At 45.2% G+C, this 6,176-nt stretch overlaps 1 non-coding gene across 1 annotated transcript; it reads left to right on the top strand.

The window, feature by feature from the left end:
- Positions 1–4,920: 4,920 nt before the first annotated feature.
- Positions 4,921–5,111, top strand: LOC124017100. Its single transcript, XR_006835461.1, has one exon. It is a non-coding gene; the product is annotated as a U2 spliceosomal RNA (small nuclear RNA).
- The last annotated feature ends 1,065 nt before the right edge of the window (positions 5,112–6,176 follow it).

The following is a 6,176-nucleotide window of genomic DNA, read 5'->3' as shown; positions in this document are numbered from 1 at the left end:
TTATATTTCACCCCTCTGGGTGTTATATTTCACCCCTCTGAGTGTAGTGTTATATTTCACCCCTCTGAGTGTTATATTTCACCCCTCTGAGTGTTATATTTCACCCCTCTGAGTGTTATATTTCACCCCTCTGAGTGTAGTGTTATATTTCACCCCTCTAAGTGTTATATTTCACCCCTCTGAGTGTAGTGTTGTATTTCACCCCTCTGAGTGTAGTGTTATATTTCACCCCTCTCAGTGTAGTGTTATATTTCACCCCTCTGAGTGTAGTGTTATATTTCACCCCTCTGAGTGTAGTGTTATATTTCACCCCTCTGAGTGTTATATTTCACCCCTCTGAGTGTTATATTTCACCCCTCTGAGTGTAGTGTTATATTTCACCCCTCTGAGTGTTATATTTCACCCCTCTGAGTGTAGTGTTGTATTTCACCCCTCTGAGTGTAGTGTTATATTTCACCCCTCTAAGTGTTATATTTCACCCCTCTGAGTGTAGTGTTATATTTCACACCTCTGAGTGTTATATTTCACCCCTCTGAGTGTTATATTTCACCCCTCTGAGTGATATATTTCACCCATCTGAGTGTAGTGTTATATTTCACCCATCTGAGTGTTATATTTCACCTCTCTGAGTGTAGTGTTATATTTCACCCCTCTGAGTGTAGTGTTATATTTCACCCATCTGAGTGTTATATTTCACCCCTCTGAGTGTTATATTTCACCCCTCTGAGTGTTATATTTCACCCCTCTGAGTGTAGTTTTATATTTCACCCCTCTGAGTGTTATATTTCACCTCTCTGAGTGTAGTGTTATATTTCACCCCTCTGAGTGTTATATTTCACCCCTCTGAGTGTAGTGTTATATTTCACCCCTCTGAGTGTTATATTTCACCCCTCTGAGTGTAGTGTTATATTTCACCCCTCTGAGTGTAGTGTTATATTTCACCCCTCTGAGTGTAGTGTTATATTTCACCCCTCTGAGGGTAGTGTTATATTTCACCCCTCTGAGTGTAGTGTTATATTTCACCCCTCTGAGTGTTATATTTCACCCCTCTGAGTGTAGTGTTGTATTTCACCCCTCTGAGTGTTGTGTTGTAGTTCACCCCTCACCAGACAGCAGTAATAATGGTGATTCAGTCTGAACCGCAGTAAGCAGTGTGCTGTGGCAGTATTGTAATAGTTACTATTTAATTGGAGAGAAAGGACAAAGGCAGGATCATTCCTTCATGTACAGTCCTGCTATTTCTCACAATGGAGTTTGAATGATGTCAATAAAATATACCAGATGTATTGAGAGAACAGGGAAGAGGTTTACAAGATGCACACAGCTCTGATATAAACCCAAGGTCTCTGGAACAGAGGGAACTTCCTGTTTTCTCTCGGGAGGCTGAGTAGAGGGAGAGAGACAGGAGGGAGGCTGAGTGGAGGGAGAGACAGGAGGGAGGCTGAGTGGAGGGAGAGAGACAGGAGGGAAGGAGGGAGGCTGAGTAGAGGGAGAGAGACAGGAGGGAGGCTGAGTGGAGGGAGAGAGACAGGAGGGAAGGAGGGAGGCTGAGTAGAGGGAGAGAGACAGGAGGGAGGGAGGGAGGCTGAGTAGAGGGAGAGAGACAGGAGGGAAGGAGGGAGGCTGAGTAGAGGGAGAGAGACAGGAGGGAGGCTGAGTGGAGGGAGAGAGACAGGAGGGAAGGAGGGAGGCTGAGTAGAGGGAGAGAGACAGGAGGGAGGGAGGGAGGCTGAGTAGAGGGAGAGAGACAGGAGGGAAGGAGGGAGGCTGAGAGACAGGAGGGAGGAGGGAGGCTGAGTAGAGGGAGAGAGACAAGAGTGAGGCTGAGTGGAGGGAGAGAGACAGGAGGGAAGGAGGGAGGCTGAGTAGAGGGTGAGAGACAGGAGGGAGGGAGGGAGGGAGGCTGAGTAGAGGGAGAGAGACAGGAGGGAGGCTGAGTGGAGGGAGAGAGACAGGAGGGAGGGAGGGAGGCTGAGTAGAGGGAGAGAGACAGGAGGGAGGCTGAGTGGAGGGAGAGAGACAGGAGGTAAGGAAGGAGGCTGAGTAGAGGAAGAGAGACAGGAGGGAGGCTGAGTGGAGGGAGAGAAACAGGAGGGAAGGAGGGAGGCTGAGTAGAGGGAGAGAGACAGGAGGGAAGGAGGGAGGCTGAGTAGAGGGAGAGAGACAGGAGGGAAGGAGGGAGGCTGAGTAGAGGGAGAGAGACAGGAGGGAAGGAGGGAGGCTGAGTAGAGGGAGAGAGACAGGAGGGAAGGAGGGAGGCTGAGTAGAGGGATAGAGACAGGAGGGCAATGATTACTGATTCGTTGTGAAGTGTGGGTTTGTGACGCAAGACGATGGAGAAATACAACACTCCCCTCCCTCCCTCCCTCCTTCCCTCCTTCCTCCCCCTCCCTCCCTCCCTCCCTCCCTCCCTCCCTCCCTCCCTCCCTCCCTCCTGTAGAACACAAAATGATAGGAGGACTGAGTAGTTAGGTGGAGCGTGTCTTTGGTAATCAGACGAGGGGCGCTCTTTGAATACGGGGGATGGTTAGCCTACTGAACAAGACAAATGGAGTATTCAGACACTCCTTCCTATGGGTCACGGCTGGATAGGTTGTGCTTCTGTTATCTACATCCATTACTCACTGTTACCAACTGTGTCACTGTTAAGACCTGCTTTTGGTAGGGGCCTCCCGAGCGGCGCAGCGGTCTAAGGCACTGCATATAACCCCACCCACTTTGCCAAAGCACAGCCCCCACACCACTAGAGGGATATCTTCAACCACCAACTTACCATCCTGAGACAGGGCCGAGTATAGCCCACTAAGATCTACGGCATGCACCCAAGGGGTACTGTCAGACTACACTCAATCAAAATGATCCACTGGAGAGATGAGTCTTCAGTAGAGACTTAAAGGTTGAGACCGACTTTGCGTCTCTCACATGGGTAGGCAGACCATTCCATAAAAATGGAGCTCTATAAGGAGAAAGCCCTGCCTCCAGCTGTTTGCTTAGAAATTCTAGGGACAATTAGGAGGCCTGCGTCTTGTGACCGTAGCGTATGTGTAGATATGTACAGCAGGACCAAATCAGAGAGATAGGTAGGTTATCTTTAAAACCTTGAAATCAGCCCTTGCCTTGACAGGAAGCCAGTGTAGAGAGGCTAGCACTGTAGTAATATGATCACAATATTTTGGTTCTAGTCAGGATTCTAGCAGCCGTATTTAGCACCAACTGAAGTTTATTTAGTGCTTTATCCACGTAGCCGGAAAGTAGAGCATTGCAGTAGTTTAATCTAGAAGTGACAAAAGCATGGATACATTTTTTTGCATCATTGTTGGACAGAAAGTTTCTGATTTTTGCAATATTACGTAGATGGAAAAAAGCTGTCCTCGAAACAGTCTTGATATGTTCTTCAAAAGAGAGATCAGGGTCCAGAGTAACACCGAGGTCCTTCACAGTTTTATTTGAGACGACTGTACAACCATTAAGATTAATTGTCAGATTCAACAGAAGATCTCTTTGTTTCTTGGGACCTAGAACAAGCATCTCTGTTTTGTCCGAGTTTAAAAGTAGAAAGTTTGCAGCCATCCACTTCCTAATGTCTGAAATACATGCTTCTAGCGAGGGCAATTTTGGGGCTTCACCATGTTTAATTGAAATGTACAGCTGTGTGTCATCCGCATAGCAGTGAAAGTTAACATTATGTTTTCGAATGACATCCCCAGGAGCCACAGGAGAGGCAACAGAGGCAGCAGGAGCAGCAGCAGCTGCAGTGGGAGAGGCTGCACTACCTGGAGAAATGGACATGGGAGGACGAACTGGACGGTAAAGGACCCTGGGCTCAGCCTGGAGAATATCGCCGCCCCAAGGAAGAGCTGGAGGCAATGAAAGCTGAGAGGCGCAGGTATGAGGAGGCAGCACGGCGTAGCGGATGGAAGCCCGAGAGTCGGCCCCAAAAATGTATTGGGGGGGGGGGGGCTCACAGGGAGTAGGGCTACGCTAGGTAGGAGACCTACGCTAACTTCCTGTGGTTACCGGGGGGCTAGAGAGACCAGGCAGGCACCGTGTTATGCAGTGGTGCGCACGGTGTCCCCAGTGCGGGTGCATAGCCCGGTGTGGTATAATGTGGTTAATGTAGGGCTAGTATAATGTAGTTATAGTGACTGAGTAAGTGTAATTATAAAAGTAAGCCTCCAAAGTGCCATGTTTCTTAGTTTATTATGTGGAGGAAACATTTAGGCAGCCAGGACCATCCTTCTCCTTAGCTCTCTTACTGCAGTCCAGTGCCATTAGACATCGTTGAGGTTTGGCCTCTAGTAAATTTAGGAGGGACACTTTATGAAGGCCTTCTCACAATGGACTTATCATACAAGGCTCTACAGACAGATACAAAAAAAAAGACCGGCTATTTTCGTTGACGATGTCTTGAAGTCGTGGTTCAATATTGAAATGCAGTTTTCTGTACCACACAGGACAACCAGGAAAAAGCGACGGTCGGTGGAACTCTGGCGCCACCAAGTGGACAATTGCTTCAGTTCGTTTGTGGCAGCAATGCTGCCAGATATACTTGATACAAGATCAAATGTTACGTCAATATTATTATCTCCAAATCCCCCCCCCCCACAAACACACACACGCACACGTAATATATTATTATTCCAATTTAGCTGTTGATCTGGTTTTAACTTAACGCGTCCTCTCATTTCTGATTGGAGAGCGGGCGACCACGTGATCTTAGAACCTACAAATGTGTTACATTGTAACAGTCAAACGTGGTCATTCCTGGCATTGATCAACTCCCCATCCAGGCCACCATTTATTTAAAGCGTTGTATTTTTTTAATGGAAAACAAAAAGCATACAGAGCTCATTTTGGTGTAACCATAAGCGAATTTGACGTGTCGGAGAACGGCTACTTTCTCCCGAAAACATTGTGGGTATCGCTTCTCGGCCTTTTGGCTAAGATCAAGTGTAGTATCTGTTCTTATCAGTTTAATATCTGATACGTCCCCTATCTGGGGACCATATATTAAATTGATTTTTGGAATAGGGAGATGGAATAGGGGCTTGCTCCGTCCACTCCACGCATCGACCTGGTATTGCAGTACCTCCAGGAACGGTGCACCCCCTTTCATTGTAAAGAGAAATCACACGGAGTTGCTTCGTTGACTATATTGTATTTTCATATTGAGCAACTTCATTTCAATATCAGTGATGGCTTGATAGTACTGGTCAAATCGGTCACCGTTTTATTGACTAAGATAGCTGTTGGGAATGGGGTGCGTTCATCTTCTCAACAAAGATTTTTCGTCAAGTTCACGGGATACTGATTTGTAAACTTTTCTCAACAGTGCATGATCAAAAATATACACAGAGAGCGAAGTAATAAAGTAGTTAAAACATTAATATACACACAGAGCTAAGTAATAAAGTAGTTAAAACATTAATATACACACAGAGCTAAGTAATAAAGTAGTTAAAACATTAATATACACACAGAGCTAAGTAATAAAGTAGTTAAAACATTAATATACACACAGAGCTAAGAAATAAAGTAGTTAAAACATTAATATACACACAGAGCTAAGTAATAAAGTAGTTAAAACATTAATATACGCACAGAGCTAAGTAATAAAGTAGTTAAAACATTTATTTTAGTTATGATTGGAAATAATATATAATAATAATATAATATATGCCATTTAGCAGACGCTTTTATCCAAAGCGACTTACAGTCATGTGTGCATACATTCTACATATGGGTGGTCCCGGGGATCGAACCCACTACCCTGGCGTTACAAGCGCCATACAAGCGCCAACTGAGCTACAGAAGGACCAGAATATACGCAGTAGAAGACTATACAGAATAAACTATGACATGTGCTGAAGTCATGGACTGTCTCACAAGCAACTGTCTATGTATTAGTTTCTCTCAATCACACACAAGCATTTCTTTGGAACAACCGTTGTCGATTTTCAAAACAGAGTCCACAAGACACAACTTTTGCAAAACAGTAAATGCATTTCGAAAATGTAGTTGTCTTTTAAACACATAAAAACATGAATAAAAAAATATATTTAACGTCAAAATTGCAAATACATTCATCAAAATGACCCAACTGTAACGCAAAAAAATATGAACCCATCTATTACGTATCTCTGGAGTGCAAGAGCAGACCAAACAGAGAGTTAGTC

The sequence above is a fragment of the Oncorhynchus gorbuscha genome, unplaced genomic scaffold (genome assembly GCF_021184085.1).
Source record: "Oncorhynchus gorbuscha isolate QuinsamMale2020 ecotype Even-year unplaced genomic scaffold, OgorEven_v1.0 Un_scaffold_1525, whole genome shotgun sequence".
Classification (NCBI taxonomy): Eukaryota; Metazoa; Chordata; class Actinopteri; order Salmoniformes; family Salmonidae; genus Oncorhynchus; species Oncorhynchus gorbuscha.
This window is presented reverse-complemented; position numbering and strand designations above follow the sequence as displayed.